The sequence below is a fragment of the Cygnus atratus genome, chromosome 1, assembly GCF_013377495.2.
Source record: "Cygnus atratus isolate AKBS03 ecotype Queensland, Australia chromosome 1, CAtr_DNAZoo_HiC_assembly, whole genome shotgun sequence".
NCBI classification, from domain to species: domain Eukaryota; kingdom Metazoa; phylum Chordata; class Aves; order Anseriformes; family Anatidae; genus Cygnus; species Cygnus atratus.
Genome location: NC_066362.1, coordinates 2,185,942 through 2,206,682, shown reverse-complemented (window position 1 = coordinate 2,206,682; position 20,741 = coordinate 2,185,942). Strand labels below are relative to the sequence as shown.

At 43.4% G+C, this 20,741-nt stretch overlaps 1 protein-coding gene across 3 annotated transcripts in view; it reads left to right on the top strand.

Moving 5' to 3' along the window:
- Positions 1–20,741, top strand: part of EXOC4 (exocyst complex component 4) — a 383,044-nt gene that overhangs the window by 117,564 nt on the left and 244,739 nt on the right. The window lies entirely within an intron of this gene.

The following is a 20,741-nucleotide window of genomic DNA, read 5'->3' as shown; positions in this document are numbered from 1 at the left end:
GCTTGCTTCTCAAGAAGTCACTGTTTGAATGGACACCCAACTACTATGCCACATCTGTCTCTAATTTCATTAAAGAAAAAAAAAAGGGATGAGAGGGTAACCAAGCTTCACACTCGAAATGGAGTTTGCAGTTTCTCCCATGTACACCCACACTGGGGTCTGAATTTAAATTCCTGCTCTGAATGTAGATTTCCCAAATTGTCACGCATCTATTACAGGTCTCTTGAGCCACGCAGTCTCCCCAAATGCAGAGTTATTGTTGAAACCAGATTTTTGTCAGTGTTTTCTCCATATAAAACTTTTGCAGCTGCTTGAGGGAGGTTGTTCCAAGTTTGCTGGAGGAATGCAGACTGATTCTTTTTCCTCTAACTAGTGGGTACAGCAAATACTCTGAAGATCTCATTAGTGTTTTCAAATTTCATTGTAATTACTTAATAGTATAATAGCAAAGACTTGATGCTCAGTAGCTGGATTCTTTTACATAATATCAAAAATATTCTAAGTGATTGGGGGCTTAGGGTGCATCTGTGCTCCTCTTTGGGAATTTTAATTGCACTGATCATGTGGCTGTGTTTGACTTAATTGTCATCAGTAGTTACTGGATGAGATCCCTTGCATGAGCGCTGCATTCACTGCACCTCAATGGCATCTCGAAATGTGTGAACAAATGTAACAAATGGCACTTTCTTTGTGTGCTTAATGAATATGTAAGTGATTTCAAATGGCCTCTTCCCTAGACTCTAACTGTGTATTTCTTTATAATAGGAGATATGTTGATATTCTGTGGAAAAGCTGTAATTCCAGTAATAATTGGTTTATAGTGCACTTAGTGCTTTTCCCTCCGCAAGGTAAGATGCCAATTTGGCCTGACCCCAGGTTAAGTAAGGGAGCAGCATGTGACCAGTGAGTGGTTACAGGATATCATGATGTGCGGGGTCAGTAGCCACCCATGGCGAATAGTGCCTTTTTAGCCGCTGCTGAAGTATTAGAATTCGATTATAATTAAAAAAAAAAAAAAGTTATTCGCACCGTAAACAGGTGAGCTCTAAAGTCTGTAAGAGTTACGGGGCCACAGTGTTAAATGGTTTTGTGGTGGGTGTAACCAAAAGGGCATCACTACATTTTAAAGATAATTACTATACAAAAATGGAAATGTGCCTTTTTTTTTTTTTTAATGTATGTTCAGTTATTTCAGCTCAGGAGGACCAAGCAGTTTCTCGGTGACGTTGCAGAATCCTAAAATAGAGAAGTATTTGAGTAAAACTTACATTTGTGAAATCCACGCAACATGGGATACGGGGCAGAGCTCAATGAGGAATTTTACAGCCGGGAAAATGAGTACGTAGATTGGGTTAGGAAAGGCAGTGCTCAGTTGTGTACTCGAAATGTCCCAGCCAAGAGACACGCTGAGTCCCTGCATCACTCGGGTGTCCCTCTGTTGGGATCACGGTCCTGTGAACGGAGTAAATCTTGTGGTGGTTTTACTCGGGTGGGCGGCCGAGCTCCACCACAACCGCTCTCTCACTCCCCCTCCTCAGAGAGGAACGGGGAGAAAATACGATGAGAAGGGCTCAAGGGTTGAGATAAGGACGGGAAGATCGCGCAGTAGTTATTGTGATGGGCAAAACAGACTCAGCATAGGGAGACAGTAAGATTTATTGCGTATTACTAACAAGCTAGAGAAGCGAGAAACAAAGGAAAGAAACCAAAAGCACCTTCCCCCCCCATCCATCCTCTTCCATCTCCTCCGCCCGAGCGGCGCAGGGGAACGGGGGAATGGGGGTTGTGGTCAGTCTGTAGCGCTTCTTCTCCGCCACTCCTTCTCGGTCACTCTTGTCCCCTGTGCTGTGGGGTCCCTCCCCACGGGATGCAGTCCTTGCTGAACTGATCCTGCGTGGGCTGCCCACAGGCAGCAGCTCTTCAAGATCTGCTCCAGATATGGCTCCGTACCACGGGGTCCATCCCTCAGGAGCAAACTGCTCCAACCTGGATCCCCCACGGGCAGCAGCTCCTGCCAGGTCACCTGCTCCTGCGTGGGCTCCTCTCCACAGGCTACACGTCCGGCCCGGAATCTGCTCCGGCAGGGGTCTTCCACAGGCCGCAGTCTCCGTCGGTGCAGGTCCACCTGCTCCACCGTGGTCTCCTCCACGGGCTGCAGGGTGGAACCCTGCTCCACCGTGGTACTCCATGGGCTGGAGGGGGACAACCTGCTTCACCATGGTCCTCACCACAGGCCGCAGGGGACTTCTGCTCCGGCGCCTGGAGCACCTCTCCCCCTCCTTCTTCATTGACCTTGGCGCCTGCAAGGTTCTTCCTCACTCCTCTCACTCTCCCAGCTGCTGTGTGGCGCAGCACTTTTTTTTTCCCTGTCTTAAATATGCTCGCACAGAGGCACAAAACAACATCACGTATTGGCTCAGCTCTGGTCAGCAGTGGGGCCCTGACCAAACACGGGGCAGCTTCTAGATCCTTCTCACAGAAGCCACCCCTATGGCCCCCTGCTACCAAAACCTTGCCACGTAAACCCACTACAGTCTGGATGTAGCATCTGCCAAAAGCACCTCGTCCGAAACATCTTCCAGAGTGCTCTTGGTGGGCTTAACCAGCGCTTATAATGGAGCGTGTCTTGAGCAACCTAATAAGGAATCTCCGTATTGCATATGAAATTGTGCCTGAAGCTTGGTTTTCACGCCTGTGTTCTTAATATTAAAGTACCTAGAGCAGGATTTGGGGAGGATCAGGGTTTATATGCAAAAGGTGAATTTCCTAATTGTGAGATTTATTGGTATTGAGAGGAGGGGAGCGGAGAGAGGAAGAATCGCCGACATCTAAATTAGCTTGCAAGGTACAGCTACTGCACAGTGCATAGGAAGCAACCTCCTGTTGCCAGAACAACGAGCTGTATCACTTCATGTGCTGTTTCTTCCTCTTTTTTTTGGTCTTTTGAATTAGTTTGTAGGTGGACCGTTGTGGTACAGGAAGCAAAAATTAAATAATTCACCAACAGCGATGCCGTGCGTTATTCTCCTCTCTGACTTCATCGACCATTAGATACTCCTAAATGCCACCCTCACCTCAGGATCTGGGTAACCAATGTACTTCTTGCAACCTTTTGCTTTCTAATTAGTTCCCTGGAAGGGAAGTGCTTAGGACTCTATTAATGCTAATAGCGGGTGCGTGTGTATGTTAAGAGGGGACGGTGTATCACAAGATACATTTCCACATACATATCTGACACTTCTAGTGGTGTTAATATAGGTCTGTTATCCCTAATTGATGAGCTTGGTGCTGTGTTGGGTATTCCACCTATCTGGGGGGGGGGGGGGAAAAACTCAACAAAAGACTTTTCCTTCCTTTGTCAGCTTACTTGATAACTGAAGGAAGTCAAATGTTTATTCAGAGGCGCGATAAGGAGATGCACCGCGTCTGAATACCCAGCTGCATTACCCTTCCAAACACACATCAGGCTATAATTCTTCATTTCAATAGACCAGTTTAGTATTATTACGTGAACCATACCAGATCGAGCACTTATCTCTCCTGTTATATTGCGTTTGTAATTATACAGTGCCTCCTCATACCGGTATATTCTCTTAGAGCCTGTTTGGAATACAGAACGGCGTATTAAAGATAAAAGCCAAGGGTGTTTTCACTGACATTATTTATAGCTCTTTTTTTCCACTTGTTGTTTTAGGAGCTGACTTCATTATTAAAGTTTATATAATTGCTTTTAGGGATTATCTTGGTTTGTGTTATAGTTAAATGCTCCGTATTCTTTCTTATTAATGATCCTGTTACTTGATCCCTTTTTGGAGCCTACATTTTTCATCCAGAGATAATGACTGGTTCGTGCATTTGTGTGTCTGAACCGTTCAGCTTCAGACCAAGGGTGCTTTGTGTTCCTGCTGGCACGGGGAGTTTGGGGCCGGGCTGACCTGAGATACTGGTACTGTGCCATCTGTGCACCTTAATTTCACCTGGTATCCTGCAGGTAAGAATAATTTGTCTAGCTAAAAGCTTTATTTTTAAGGCCATTTTTTGTAACTAGAGAATCCAATTTAGGAATTTAACAAAAAATCGCCCACTGTAGCTTGGCCTTCACCTTTGTATGACAAAAAGCGCTTACCCTATTACAGGTGCTGCAGCTACAAAGAAGAAATGGGAGAATAAATGTTATTTTCTCTTGTTGAGCGGGGATAGGGATCTGAAATGCAGAGAATAAATCTGCCTGAGGTAGGAGACAAAATGCAGCGTCTCTTGTCTGGGAGCTAAAAGAGCAGAGACCCCATTCCCAGTCAAAAGGTGCTACAGAAAGCAAATGGAGGAGTGCCACATCTCTGAGTCCTGTTCTTCCCTGCTGCTGCTTTTACTTTGGAAACCTACAGTCCTTGCACAGAAACCTTGGTGTTATGTTGAAAAATTGATATTCAGTACCCTGGATGTCTAGGGCACAGTGCAGAGTAGGTAATATCTGCTGTCCTATGTACCTGCAGCACAGCTGGTGATTGACCAAGCCTGGCTTCTCTCCTACACGTTTCCACTAAGCTGTGCTCCCCTTGCAGTACCTTTAAGACCTGTGCTATTTGCATGATGTGCTGCCTTTTACACAAGTGTATCTATTTCAGTCCCTTTTGATATAGTAATGGTTACCTGCATTAATGCTAACGCTTTGTAATTTCATGATTGGAAGAGTGCAGAAAGCACTGCTTTTATGTGGTCCTGAGAAGCCTAGGAAATGGGAAGAGAACTGCTATTTATTTTATATTTCACGCAGAGGCATGATTATCCGACGCATTTTAAAAAATAAAAAAATAAAAATCACAGGGGTGAAGTCGCTGTCGACAACTGCTTTGAGCTGGTACAGTCTCAGGCTTGCATGGAGGTGCAAAACGCGCGTGGTCAGCTGGGCACACGTCTGGTTATGCTCTGCTGTAGTGAGAGGCAGAAGGGTTGTGTGGCTTTGTGTTCTCGTGGCCGTACCTCAGAGACATGCTGCAATAAACGTAAGGGTTTTAACTCAGCCCTCCCAAGCACTTGCTTGCTAGCAGCACCCAGATCTGCACTGAGACCTGCGGAGTTGTCTGCTCGTGATGCCCGTAGGTAACACAAAACAGAGGCAGTTAGTAACTTTGGTAGACTTGGTCTGCCTAGTGAATAACCAGCTTTCAGTTCTTGACAGGACCAGGTGAAAGAAGTGATCAGTTCATAAACGAACCGTGTGGCATCTCATGTATAGTCTGAGTACGATCTTGGTGTGATTTTAGAAATTTTAGGTTACCCTGGTGCAGACGTGGTAGAGTCCTGTGACTCTAAGTAGAGGAGCAGAGTGTAAAGCTGGAAAGACCATAATTATCCACCTTGATTTGTTAAACACTGAGATTAGTTAGAGGTATTCTGAGAGCACTGCAAATCCTGTAATAAAAGACCAGAGGAAATAGAAGTTGGAGATTTTAGCTGAAACTATATTTTAGATCTTTGCATTCCCTGACGTATACTATAATATCATGGTCCCTGTGACCTTCTAATTTATCTTAAAGTTTAGTTAAAGTCTAATTTCAGCAGGAGACACTTGGTTTCTTGCCTTTTCATCACTAGGAAATTATACCAGGCTTTCTTTGCTAGCTGGTTTAGTATCGTGAAGCTCACCTCTAATGTCTAGGCAGAGCCAGTCTTTAGGTAAAAACCTTGACTGATTGTGGGGATGCTTCCTGTTTCTAATGTTGACTCTGTATTTAATAAACCTAGGAAATCACGTATTATTAAGTCACAAAAGTAGCATGTGAATGAATTTCCATCCTCACCCACAAGAGTAAATGAAATCCACATCAGTCCCATCTGGTTTCATTTTTTTGACTGCTCCAATACGTTGTTGGAAATGTTCTGAGCACAGTGATGTTGGTTTTAAGTGTTGGATGATGCACCTACCGGTTGTTTCTTGGATTGTGGGAAATCAGGTGTCTGTTGGGAGTACAGCAATACAAACTGTATTCACAGTACAGGAGATGGTTCGTTTAATCCCTTTTGTTTCTTTCATTCGGTCCTTTTTCCTTTACTGGGTGTTGAAGCTTCCAAGTCAGTCTAAAACAGGCATAAACCATGTCTTATGCACTGAGAAGAGTCATTAAAGCTAAGTAATGCCATACAATTGAATTAAATGTAGGGAAAGAAGATTAAAACCTCTTTCCCTCCATTTTAATAGGAAGCTGATGCAAATGGCAGTGGATAAGCAAATTATAATACATTCTGATGAAAAAGTGGCAAGCTGGAATGATAGGTTTGATTGTCTATATAGGAAGTTAATGACGCAGCTCTGAAGCAGAGTGAGGGGATGGATGTGGTGGATGTAATACCAGTGAAATTAAGCAGGTTAATTCCAGGCCTCGATGCAAGACTCCATTACTCTGCAGCCTGAGTGCAGATTATTACAGTTATCTAATGTATTTAACTCACTTAATGCTTTCTGGTCGTGCATGTGCCAAAAAAACAAAGGATGGAAGTATTTTGACTTGGTGTTTTTCCTTTCTTCTCAGAAACATGGGAATTGTTTGTCGGAAAATAACCGTAAATGGTGCATTCGGTGTCCAGTCACTGGTGTTCCCTGAGAGCACAGCAGGGATCTGACCTGAAAGATTTACCTGGAAAAACATCCTGGGCTTGACTTCCAAACTGTTTTCCAATATGGTCTGCCTTATTACGTTTGGCACGAAGGTTTTCGTTTGTTTGCTTTTGTTTTCCTTTTTAATTTTTTTCTAACTAGCAATATGTTGGAGGAATGTCTGTAATACTTCATAATACAGAGTAAGTGGAGGGACATCTGGTTTGCCTCGTAGGTTTTAGCCTTCCCTGCACACCCTCCGTGGTTAATACCAGCCAGATAACCTCCAGTCTTCTGCATCTCGGTAAGCGACAGCGAGCAAGAGTAAGGCTGGTTTGACCCTGTGTGAGCCTTCAGTTAGTTGCTGGCATAACTTACTCAGCTGCAGGCTCTGGTATTGACACTGAAGCTAGGCTATAATTTTCCAGGATGGCATGTGACTCAGTACAAGCAGAACTTCTTATAATTTGTCGTCCCAGTGGCGCTTGGGAAGCAAGCAGGAGCTGTGCTGTTAACCAACCCGCTGGAAGCCCGGTGTTTTCTGCTACGCTGTCGGTGACACGCGCACAGCATCATTGCTTTTGGCAGACTTGCCCAGGTAAAACAGATTGGGAGTTAACAGGAGATCGTGTTGGTGTTCAGAAGGAATAGAAATAGTCTCATTTTCTCCTAGTTACACTGGTTCAGCGTGGCTAAGTGACAAAACCAGTGATGGCACGTCTGTGTTCTTAAGCAATGTCAGTAGCAATCCAAATTTAGCAGAGAATAGGACTGCTAAAGCTTTGCCAGGTTTTGTGTAAGTACTTCTCGGTGTAGACTTCGATATTGAAAATACTTTTCACATTTCAGGTAGCATCAATCATACTACATGGGGCAACAGGGGGGATGGTTGGACAAGATGATCTTGGAGGTCTTTTCCAACCTCTATGATTCTATGGCAGCGTATCAGAAAACAAACAGTTTCTCTGAAGACTTGAATAACTGAGTAGTCATCTCATTATCTGTTTTTCTTAGTTTATTTGGGAAGTTTGCAGGACTAAATCCCAGTTCATTTTACATTCTAAAAGACACTTCTTTTTCTAACCTTAAGTAGCCTTAATGTTAGCCTTCTACTTAGCTGCCTATTAATTTTAACTATTTTCAATTTATTGCAGCTCACTAGATTCTCACTCATTTCCTTTATTTCCCCACTTGTGTCACTAGCAAGACCCATTTCAGAGTCTTCTTCAGAGCATCCTTTTGGCGGTTCCAGCTATCCAAAATGTAAGAAAATAGTGCTCGCCAACGCTGCTTGTAATTTCTTCATTTTCTGAATACTAGGACAGACATTTTATTCATTAATTTGTCAGTGCTCTTCCTTTTATGATGTGGCTTCTCTTGCTGTGAACAAAAATAGAGTAAGTGGATCTAGATGCATTATTTTTGGTGACTGGAAGGCCACTGGTTCGAGAGTGACTGAGCTTCGAAGCAGACTTGGGCTTCACCTAAATGAAACTGCACTCTTTGTATACTGAAATTATAGCGTGCGATAAAAACGTAACGAGCACCGAATGCGGGCAGAAAACACTAATTCTGCAAAGGTTTTTCGCTCCTTCAATGCAAGTTAAATAAGCAGATGGGAATAAGCTGTTTTAACACAATTACAAGGCCGTACAGAACGAGCCTTTTGTAATGACTGGCTGCAGACACATTCCTTTGGAAAGAATAAACACCTCTGTTAATAATAAGCCAAGCTGCTGGCTGCTGAGGCTTAAAGAAACAAATAATGATGTCTCTTTAAGCTGGATGTAAAGTTCCATTATTGACATCAGGTGGAAAAGGGACTTTTTGGCAAACACCACTGGCTAAGATCCATTTTGTGGGCGGGGGTTTGGGGCCCAGCCTCGGATGCTTGGTGTAGTCCCTTGGGGTTTGGATTGACCGGGTGCCAGGCAGAAGCAGTACTGGAGCCGCGAGCTCCCATTATCACCACTTAGCCCCGGCTAGCTCCGTGGCTGGGCGGCTCGTACCGCCGCTGGCTTTCGGAGAGCAGCTAGGAAAGTTGGTCTCTTGAGGCTGATCAGCACAACAGATGGACAGACACGGGAGGAATATAAAGCAACGCAACAGACAGCATGTTGAGAGAAAAGGGAAATGTCTTCAAAGAACGTCACGCATTAGGACAAAATGCAACTTTCCTTTAATAGTTAGGCTGCCACAGATATTTTCTGTCACCTTTTTTTTCTTCCTTATTTGATCAGCCAGTCCCCGGTTGAGAACTCCTTTTCAAGGCTTTGAAAATCATCATTTGGAGAAAGCGAACGAATACTGAAAGTTTGGATGCATGCTTTTTGTCTTCTTTTTTTTTTTTTTTCCTAAGTAGAACTTGACTTTCAAAGTCACTTAACTGACCTATTTTACTTTCCTTCCACTTCTCGGTGTATCAGAAATGTCACAAAACATGCCATGATGTTTGTGTTCAGGTCGGGCTGAGCCCTTGGTTGCTGGAGGGATGAATGGAAAATAGCTTTCCTCCAGTTGTGGTGCCTGATCTTTTAAGAAATACATGTGCAGTCTCCGAATTTCACTGAACAAATTCACCGAGTGATAAAGTACAAGTAGAGTTGAATAATTTTCACCTGAATTTCTCATGTATATGTGTTAATTACATAAGGACTGGAAGGGAAACAGGGTGTACTTTCCTAAGATACTGAAAAGAGGGGTATTCCTGAGGAATATAGAGAGTTTTTATTTGAAAGATGTGTGATGCTGCTGAAACTATTGCTCCTCAGCAACACGGGAACGCTGGCTTAGAGCAAAGCTCTGTAATTCTGTCTCTGGCAGAAATACCTTCCAGTCTTTTACGAAACTTTCAGCATCTTCAGATCTTCGAGGTCTCTACATCTCTGGTACATTTTTTTTGAGGGCACAAAAGTCATTCTGGAATGGGAGTTATTCATTTGGGAGTGTAGTGATAGGACAAAGAGGAATGGCTTTAAACTAAAAGAGGGTAGGTTTAGATTAGATATAAGGAGGAAATCCTTTACTCCGAGGGCGGTGAGGCCCTGTCCCAGGCTGCCCAGAGGAGCTGTGGCTGCCCCATCCCTGGGGGTGCCCAAGGCCAGGCTGGATGGGGCTGGGGGCAGCCTGGGCTGGTGGGAGGTGTCCCTGCCATGGCAGGGGCTGGGATGAGATGGGCTTTGAGGTCCCTTCCAACACAAACCAGTCTGGGATTCTGGAGTTAGGACTAGGAGGCTGGGGTGCCCAGATAAATAGAAGTGTATCAACCTTGGTTTCCTTAGGAATTCACCTAAAAGTGGAGGATAATGAAAAGTGGAGGATAATGTTGTGGCTTTCTTATTTAATTAACAAGTTTTATACATAAACATGCACTTGCTTAACTTCTTCTCAGCACTCACAGGAGAAGTGGAGATGCATCCAAAACAGAAATGTGCTCTAGGGTGAGGATGGAGAAGAGGTGGCTGCTGGAGCTGGGCTGGATGCTGAATCAGGCTGCCTACAGAGCTGGTCAGTCATGCAGTGCAAGTACTGGGAAGCCTTTTACATCTCCTGGCATCTATTCTGCACTTCTCAAGGAAATAGCTTCAACAGAGACAGAGACAGATTTCTTCTAACAAAGTGGTTTTGAGTTAAATTGCTCAGGTACTGCTGTTAGGGCTTATTCGGGAAAATACAAACCTTCACAGCAAACTAAGCCACAGGGCAAAAACAGTTTAGGTAGCAGTCCTGCAGACTCCAGCCTTGTTCTGTAATTATTTCAGCTAGTGCTGTACTCTGAATACAGCTGTCAGGAGCACCTTAACTGAAGCATTTAAAAATAACCTGATCCACGTAGGCGGTGGTGGAGAAGCTGCGTGTGTTTTGACCACGCTGTTTTCTGCTCCCGGTAGATACCCCAGAACTGACACTTTGATTCACTGCTTGACCATGATCTTAGCTTTCCTCCACACATCAAATTAGCAGCAGTTTGCGTTTTGTAGGCATTCTAACAGAACTTGTCTGCGAGACAATCAGTGCTACGCTATTTCAGAGAAGTCTTTTGCTTTTTGAGCACAGCTGCTGCTGTTAGGTTAATGTTTTCACAGATCAAATCAGCTGTGGAAAATTATTTCCCTGGTGAGCCCAAGGCACCTCAGTGTTTTCAGCTTTTCTCGGAAATTTCAGGGTATTGGAGGGAGGGAGAAATAATCTGTTCTTTGACAGGACTAGCAAATGTTCGTGGTTTCTGAGAAGCAATAACCGTATGTATTTGCTTGGTCCTTTTCTATTTGATGCTTGCATCTGACATTCTGGACACTTTGGGATGCATTTGCTTTGTCTGGCTTTCTAAGGAGACAGCCATCTGGTACTGTCAGTGTTATTGTGTTGCCCTTCCAAAAAGAAAGAGAGACTTCGCTTTTCATCTTCCATTTGAAACAGCTCATTAATTTAAAATAAATAATTGAGAAACAACATAAATCAAATCGAATGTGTGGTATAGCTCGGGTAGTATAGAGGAGGGCCGGGCCACGTGGAGAAGTGAACGAGAGCAGTTCAAACCTTGCTCAGCAGAAGAGTAAGACTGCAAAGCCCTGACAAGAGCTCTCCATAAATAGTTTTGTTGAGAGGGGGAAGGAAGGAGAGGTAAAGCTTTCCTTCCAATTCTCTTCGCTTACAATCGTCTGTACTGCATCACGAGCAGTGCATCATTTCTAACTGAAGGCAAAAAAAACCCCCAAACCTCTTCATCTTCTGTTTCTCAGGCTTTCTTGATGGGTCATCTTACTCAGCCGATTGCCTTGACAGCTTCTCATCCAGCTGATAAATGAGGGTTGCATTGTTTTTATTATACTCCAATATGTTGTGTACTGTGCTGGTAATGGTTCGTGGCAGGAGAAGTTCCTGCTGTATCTAATGCAGGGAGTCACTGAAGGATCCAAGAGGCCCCAGAAGCAGATGTGAGGTATCTGATTTTCTCTGCTTGTTAACTTATATACAAAATATAAAAACGAATCTCTTTGCTTTGGAAATTGCTGAGGTTAAAGCTATGTATTCCTTCTGACAGCTGGCAGAGAGGCTTTGCAAATCATTAATGAAATTGTGAGCCAGGCTCCTCCAGCATCGCTCATCGTGCGCCTTCAAGGTCATTTATAGGGGAACTAAGCGTGAAAGTTGGTTGCTCTTTTCCTCATCTGGGAATAATACTCCTTCCAACAGGAGATGTTTTATACTTCTCTCTGAATATTTAGATGAAGAGTAAAGACACGTTTTCGTGGCAAGGCCTAAGTCATGCATTTCTTTACCACTTGTTTTTTCACCCCCTTAGGAAATAGCTCATTCTGGGAACCTTGGGGCTCAGCCTGGTTCACATAAGCTAATACCTTCTCATGTTCACCTTTTCTTTGGCTCTTGGTACTCAGTTATCTCCTATGAATTATGATAACATAATTTTCAGCAAAGTGCATCACAAAGATTTGCAAAGCTAAGGTGATGTTACCCCTACCTATTTTACAGATGGAAAAAATAGATATGCATAGTTTATGCTAATATTCCTTAAATTAAATGCTAATATTCCTTAAATTAAGGCACTGATGGTTGTCAAGTGCTGATAATTGAGCTCTGCACAGAGCAGTTTAGACTATTTCCAGCTAAGTTCTGTACTCCCAGCTGATCTTCCACTGTTGGTCAGTTGAGAGTGAGGATTTGAAATCACTACCACTGTTGTTACTGCAGCAGTATAGGCATTGCTTTTGAACCAGAGAGATTTGGCAGATCAAGAAAATAAGTGTGTGCCTGTCCTTCTTACTTGCAATTCTTTATTACCTGTAAGTACTCCCCCCCTTCTTCTTTCTTTTTTTTTTTTTTTTTGAAAGAAAGAAAATTCACCAGGTCTGCAATGTTGTATCTTGCAGTAAATTTAAATGAATATTGAGCTGGCCATTGCTAAAGTTATGTTCCATCTACCATTGAATATTTGCCTTTTGGTTCTCTGTACTCACCTCGACATAATGTTGATGTTTGTTGCAGGGTATAACTGCTCTTGGAAGCTGAGCCTCCAGCGATAGTTTTAGCCACCTGCTTTGCTGTTTAAGTACCGGCTTCCGTTTTATCCTTATGTCACTTGCCGTGCCAAGTACAAAGATGTTGCGTAGTTCCACTTCATCTCCTTTGTCAAAAAGGACTCCTGGAGTCCAGTATTGGAGTCAACTTGATATTAAAAAACATGCTGTTCGTATAGCTTGAAGCTTATCAAAAGGCATGTTTGGAAATACATGCTCTTAGGGCCATGAATACATGAGGGACCTTGCTGGAAAGCTCTGTTTTTTCCATTGACAGTGTTCAGTGCAGAGAAACAACTATGTTGCATGTGCCACAGATTTTAAAATGGATTAATTTCTGTTCTAGGTATGTCAGGTGGACTGGGTCCTTAAACATGTATATCACTAATCGCCATTTTGACTCCATTCACCCCACATCCATTCTCGTCTGGTTTTAGTAACTGCTATTGCGAGAGCCACTAGAGCTTGGTACCAGTGATTCATATCACCTGAAAGCAGCTGGGAAACCCTGTTTTCACATATTATAAAACATTAGCCTCTGACCCTACACATTTGTGATATATTAGCTGTTAAAAGCATGCTAGAGCTGACATATGTAGGGGAAGGAATGTAAGAAAGTAATCGGAGCGATAGAGTGATCGTATTTCATAGCTGGGTTGGCAACTGATTTCCAAACAGCAGAGCTCAGGGCATTCTTGTGAGATTTTCAAAGCTAATAATAGTGAAATAAATGGGAAGGGATAAGTGATACCCATGTTGATGTGTTTGTTGTGTATTCAGGTTTGTGTGGTATTCGCTATTTTGGAATAGCGAGAGAATGCAGGAATGCTGGAAGCACCAACTCTTGTAAAAACATCAAAGTCAATAGAGAATTAGCTTATTTCTAAATAATGTTTTATATCTACGTGTCCAAAGATCAGAAATAGAAACAAATGCAAAATATTTATCAGGGTGGGAAAGTTGGTTGCTCAGGTAAAACATTGGATTAATTCTATTTCCAGCTGACGCCAGCTTCATGGGTGACTTTAGGGTTAGTATTGTATCTCTGCCCTGTACCCCTTAAACCACTGGCCACCATTCAGGGCTTGTAAGGCAGCTGAATAATAGGACTTGGAGCTACACAAATACCCACGCAGGCAGATGATGATACATGTAGTAGCTTGATTTAACAGCCTTCTGTGAGCTTAAGATAAAGGTCTGGATTTGCAAGGGGTATTTTAGCAAGGTAGAGCTGCGGTTGTATTTCATTGTGGTGCAAAGGCTGGAAATAGTCATATAGTGAAGGATTTTTATTAATACTCTAGTGAAAATAGAAACTTAGATGCTTGCCAAAAGCAGCCATTCATAGAAAGAGAAGGTATCGGTCTATTTGAGGAAACTTTTAAGCGTTTCATATTCTGTCTTCTCTACTATAAATGTAGTTTAAAATCTAGTGCACTAAAAATGAATCCTGTCACCAACCTCTAGAAACATTTCTCATCTTCAAGCAGTTTTATATTTTGTAGAATCACAGAATATCCTGAGTTGGAAGGACCCCACAAGGATCATCGAGTCCAACTCCTGGCTCCACACAGGACCACCTGAAAACCAAACCCCATGTCTGAGAGCGTTGTCCAAACATTTCTTGAACTCTGTCAGGCTCGGTGCTGTGACCATGTCCCTGGGCAGCCTGTCCCAGTGCCCAACCACCTCTGGGTGCAGAACCTTTCCCTAACCCCCAGCCTGACCCTTCCCTGTCCCAGCTCCATGCCGTCCCCTCGGGTCCTGTCGCTGTCCCCAGAGAGCAGAGCTCAGCGCCTGCCCCTCCACTCCCCTCATGAGGGAACTGCAGGCCGCCATGGGGCCTCCCCTCGGCCTGCTCTGCTCTGGGCTGAACAAACCAAGGGCCCTCAGCTGCTCCTCACACATCTTCCCCTCTAGACCAATTATCTGTATCTCTTTGTGATGGCACCCTATAGCATAGACAAAATGTCAACAGAGGGAGACATCCTGACTGGTTTTGGAGAAACAAATTAGATCAGGTTCTTTGCTGCTGTCAATACTGACTGATGAGTAGAGTTAAAGTTCTTGATTTTCGTGCTGCATTCTTACTCCACGAGTGTATATATACACTAAAAATTACCCTATTCATTTGAAAAACAATATTCAGGAGAAAAAAGCTGCTCCATTTACTAGTTCTGTACGCATGTATATGTTTGTGTCTTTTTGCATTCTGCAGTTCTGTGTTCTGGGACTGTGATTACACTGGGACTGCTGAAGAAGATCTCGAATGCAGTGAGCACAAGTCTAATTATTTTGTTCACTAGAGGCAATAATTGGCTTGTTCAGAAGTAATGAGATAATTCAGATGTAAATTCATTTTTGAGAGGGGAATTTTAATAATGGATAATCTAGGAAATTATATCATGAATGAAAGAATATTTTGTTTATAAAAGGAACAAGTAATGTAACTACAGAAGGTTAGGACCATTTCAACTAATTCACAGCTGGAAATGAAATCTGGGAGATTGCTTTTGACTGCTGTGTAAATGCTATATGTTCTGAGATGTTAATGTTGAGTCTTTAACAAGGCTATTACCCTGTATGTGGTTCCAGTGTTCCCAGAACTTTGCTGTGGACAGCGCTGGTGTTTGTGGAGTGTGTGGAGCTGAACTTCTTGATGTAGCTTTATTAAATTAGAGCCTTATCACAGAATCACACAGAATGGTTAAGGTTGGAAGGGACCTCTGGATGTCATCTGGTCCCATCTCTGCTCAAGGAGGGACACCCAGAGCAGGGTGCCCAGGCCTGTGTCCAGGTGGGTTTGAAGCTCTCCAGGGAGGGGACTCCACAACCTCTGGGTACCTGTGCCAGTGCTCTGGCACCCACCCAGCACAGAAGTGCTTCAGGTGCTCAGAGGGAACCTCCTGGGCTCCAGGTTGTGCCCAGTGCCTCTTGTCCTGGCGTTGAGTACAACTGAAAAGAGTCTGGCTCCATCTTTGCACCATCCTTTCAGGTATTTATAGACATTGATAAGATCCCCTGGAGCCTCCTTTTCTCCAGGCTGAACAGTCCCAGTTCTCTCAGCCTCTCCCCACAGCAGAGGTGCTCCAGGCTCTTGACTGTCTTGGTGACCCTCTGTTGGAAAGAGTCCTGTGTGTCCATGTCTCTCTTATACTGGGGGGCCCAGAATCGGACCCAGTTCTCCTGGTGCAGCCTCAATCAATGCTGAATAGAGGGGAAGGATCACCTCCCTCTGGCAATACATCCTGCCTGTTGCATCCAAGAATAATACTACTAACCGTATAGGAACAAGGGCACGTTGCTGACTTGCATTCAACTTGGTGCCCACCAGGACCCCCAGGTCCTTTCCTGCTGAGCTACTTCCCACCTGGGTGCCCCCAGCATGTCCTGGGACTGGGGCTGCTCCTCCCCAGGGGTAGGAATTTGCATTTCTCTTTGTTTATGGAAGTGTATTAGTGAACAGAATCCAGTCCTGAGCTTGTCTGTGTCTTATTTTTTTCTTTATCATAACTTTGAATGACGGTTTTGACGAGCCAGTATGCATTGCCTGTTAGACACAGGTTTTACTATTAGAAGTCTGATTTTGAAGGGTGGGTCAGCTTATTTAACATCATAATTTTATTCTTCTAATTTGCAGTCAGAACTGTTCTGTCCTGCTTCCAGATCTAGTGCTGGCTTGCTTTGGAGCTTTTGATAAGTCTTCTTGCCTTGTACCTTCAGTCTTGGGATACTAAAGCAAACTCATTAAGGAGCTGTAAATGTGAGTACGAGGTAGTATGTCTAGGTACCCACCTTCTGCCATGTACATTAAAATCCTAACTCAAACTCATTTGTCTGTTAACTAATGGATTTTCATGAATAGAGGCATGTGTTTTGCGGTGACAGACCTTCAAATGGGTAGGAGACCATCAAGTGCATCACTTAATGAACTCGTTACGTGGCAGTTTGCTGATAGCATGCTGGCTCTCAGTGGAGTGCGGACAGGAGAAAGAGTAGAGAGCAGAGGGGAAGCAACAGCTGGCAGGTGGGACCAACCTGGGGAGCATTTCCTAGAGTTTCGGGAAGGCAGATTTAAATGGGGAATATGGCTTAGTTTTTGTGGGAGCATGCAGACAAACCAAGAACAGATGAATTGAGCAGTGGGAAGAAGGTGTGAGATGATGCTACTCACTGAAGGACCCAGGATTTGATCTGAAAACACCCTTTGTTAGCTACCTTTGCTACTTTCCCCCCACGTGACCCTTTTCCTCACCCTCCTTTCTTTTTGCTTTGGAAGTATTTCAGCTGCAAGTTCTGTGTCAAGCCCTTCTGTTTTGTCCTGTGCTGAAGAGCTGTGGCTAATTTTAATCAAGCCTGAACTGTCATTCCGGTTCATCAATGTCACATTAGCGTCATTGCTGTTCATCAATGTCACATTAACAGTAAATCCGAACTCCCTGATTATTAAAGTGGATGGAAATCACTGCTCTGTGTGTGGCCAAATAGCTTCTCATCAGCTGGGTTTTTGATGGGGCCTGATAGTTTAATGCAGGCCTTAATCAAGGGCTTGTAACTGTTTTCTCTGCTCGTTTTTATCCTCGTGCCATTGAATTGCATTAACACGTGCACATATTCCCTATTTTTCTTCAGCACATTGTATTAGGACTTGAACAGAAACCTGGCTTTAGGCTGAAGCATTGCTCATATTAACTGCTTAGGCCCTCAATGTTAACGAGACAAAGTATTTAAGAATTGGTATTTAGAACTGTGAAGATTGGGAAGGTGGGAAATCATTAAAGGGAGAGAATGTGAACTGGGGTTTAATGCAGAGAACCATGTGTCAAAGCATTACCTGTTTTATCCCTGGGATTAATCTTTGCTGCATCATTAACCTGGGCATTGCTTGGTTATTGCCTCTATTTCTTCCCTTTTCTCCATGTTTTCTACCTCCATGCTCACTTCCCACAGAGTCTAGTGCTGGTGTTGACCTGAACAAACAGTCCAGTTGTGTGTACAAACCGTAGGTGATGTGTGAATTTGTTTCAGGATGATTAACACCTTGCTCTGAAGGTACAGAGTAAGGCATTTGAGTTTCTAATCTGACCTTCCCGTCATCACTTCCGTGGGCTCAGAGGACAGACGAATGCTTCCACAATTCGGCAGAAAGGTTGGCTGTTACGTTTTGGCAGAAGCAGTGATGGGATTTCGGAAGCACAAGTGATGCACAGATGGGTACAGAACTGCTGGGAGGACTCAGGCTCTGGAACTGAATGCTGATGCCTTCAGCCATGGATATGCTTGCAGAAACACAGCCTGTGCCTCGTTGTTCCATTTCAAAAGTTGTGTGTGGCTCTGAGCACGTACAGGTCCACTATCCCCCCTTACCTATGATAGCCAGGAATGTGTCTTTAGGCACAATATTGTATAGAATATGAAACCGAAAATGTTTTTTGTGGATTACAAGCATAAATACAAAGTATTATAATTAAATATTGCTACTCTTGTTATTCACCAAGTCAGTCAGTGCCCCATTGGATTTGGAGGAAGCACTTGCCTACCTCTGGGCCGACCACGTGTCCTTTAAAGAGTAATTTGCTTTTCCCAAAGTGACATTTTATTTGTTTAACCGTAAGCACAAAAGGTTCCAGTCCAGTGCTGGGAGCGTTCTGGTAATTTATTAGCAATTAGCCGGAATTGCAAGTTAACCAGCAGCGGTGCCCAGGGGCATGACAGGAGTCAGAAGTGACAGAACAAAGCTAGGCAGGCACTAATTTCAATGCCTGTGTAAACCTCTAAATTCCTCCACACTAAGAAAATATGTTTATTCTAGATCTATATACATGTCTGCGTACATGTGTGTGCGTTTACGATGCACAGGCTAATTAAGATAATGCATTTTCTGCACTATTAACCAGGCTCTTTCTTGCTCGTGCACGTGAGCAAGGCCTTGCTGTGTTGGTTTGCACAACACACAGGAAAGGACACACAAACAGTTTCATTTCCAAGGCATATTTTCACCAGTCCCTCCCTCAGCTGCACACAGTGCTTTCTCAAAAGGTTTTAAGCCAACTTTTGGTGTTAGGATTGAGTCAGGACTGGCATTAGACCTAATTAATGACATACCGTACAAGCCTTGTTAAAGCGAGGAAAAAAGACTGTTGTACAGTATTTGTCAGGGGCAGATCTGCCCTGTCGAGGAGAGTTACAGTTAACCTTTAGCCAGTTATGATTCAGCTAAAAGGTGCTGCCATCCTCTTTTGCTGTCACCAGACCTGGTTAAAGGTTAACATCTTGCTCCTGCCACCAGGGGCCTGCCAGGGCGCTGCCTCCCCAAGAGCCTGCCCGACCCCTGGGCTTGATTTCCTGGCTATCCCCTCAAAATACAGCATGGAAAAACAACAGCAAAAAAATGCAGGCTCCCTCTTAACAAAAACAACAAAGTACAAGAGCATACACGTATTGGAAACAACCTGTTCCTGCACACAGCCTTCATTAGTGAGCCCAGGATTTAATTGAAGTCCTTAAAGCAGAATGCCCTGGTGGCTTCTTTACCCTGGTGTTTTGCTTGCAGTGCTGACAGTCGACTGTCAAAGAAACCACTCTTTGGGAATAAGCTCTGCCCTCTGTTTCCTCCTGTGCTTTTTTCTCTTTTTTTGGCCTGTTTGTGAAATGTATTCAAAATCACATCCAAATGATGTACTACCTGGGATGAGCTTTGACAGCGTTCAGCACCTCCTGCCTCTGAATTCTTGCATCTGAAGAAGCAGATGAACAAGAGCTTAGCAGCACCAGACAGCTGGAAGAAAATCCAAAAAGGGGTAATGGAAAGAGACCTCGTGTTCAAAATGTGCAGTGCTTAACACAGAGGCAGGCTAAATGGAATATAGAGTAAGCAGGGATGGCAGGACCTTCTTTATTCTCTGAAGTCTGTGATGGCTTGGAAGGCATTTGGTCTCCAGATCCCCCGTGAAGGTAAATTGCAGAAGCTACCTGCAAAACCGAATGGACTTTATAATTCCGGTGTATCTTCCAAATGGCCACAGCAGCATCTGCAGGTGTAAACTTCATCCTGGAGCTCAGCTGATAAAAAGGCAGGTTTTAGCTACAAAGTTCAAGTCTGGTTCTAAAATCAGCTTAGGTTTTGGGTTTATCAGCTGCTCACCTGCAATTTTAAGGCTGCAGTGGAGTCTGGAAAACACAGTAGTGAGTGTAAGTGTGTCCGAACCCAGAGGGATCACCTAAGGACAGATGTATGGCAATCCCGTTTTTCAGCATCTTTTGTGTTGTGAGATGTAGTCGTATGGAAACCACTAGTACCAAAGTAACACTGTTTTTTTATGGATAAATAATGTGTTGGCACCTGTTTGTCTAAGGTTTTAATAGAACCCACAATCCCCATGCAAGTTTTCTGGCTTCTCAGCCATACAGGTGTGGCATTTGGATAGGCTTCTTTTTTGTAAGCTGTATTGCACTTATAGATGAAAAGAAAACAACCAACAGCTGTTACCTTTTTCTTATTATAGCCACATATGGTAGCAAAAGTACTGGGTTTTGGGGTGTATTACTTATCATCGAATTGTTGCTGAAAATTTCCTAGAACAGCCACACAGGGGAAATGAAAAGCAATGACACAATTTACAAACAAGAGTAATTTCAGCTGTTTATACACAATTACATCTCTGCTCCCTGAGGAAACTGTTGGAGGAACATTGTAAGTTTAAGAACAGCTTTATTTTTATAAACACTTTTTTTTTAATTGCTGAGTCGAAGTTGTGTTTATTACCAAAAATTCCCAAGGCTTTTTCTGCAAACAGTTCAATCTCCTTAACACAGGCACAATTTGGTTATGTATTTTCATCCCCCCTGGTTATATTCCATTTTTTTCATCCCTCTTTTAAAATTCATTTATTCTCTGAGTTCCCATATACCATACGAACTGTCCCTGTTTTCTTTGGACTGTTGACAGCCTTACAAGTTAACAAATACCCGAAGTTAACAAAACACCTTTCTATTAAATACTGTCATCACGTAAGGGCTCTTGAAGTATTTTGCAAACGCTGCTAACTAGTCAGTGTGAGTCTTGTAACATAAAGTCCATTTTACAGAATATTAAAAGAAAAGGTGTT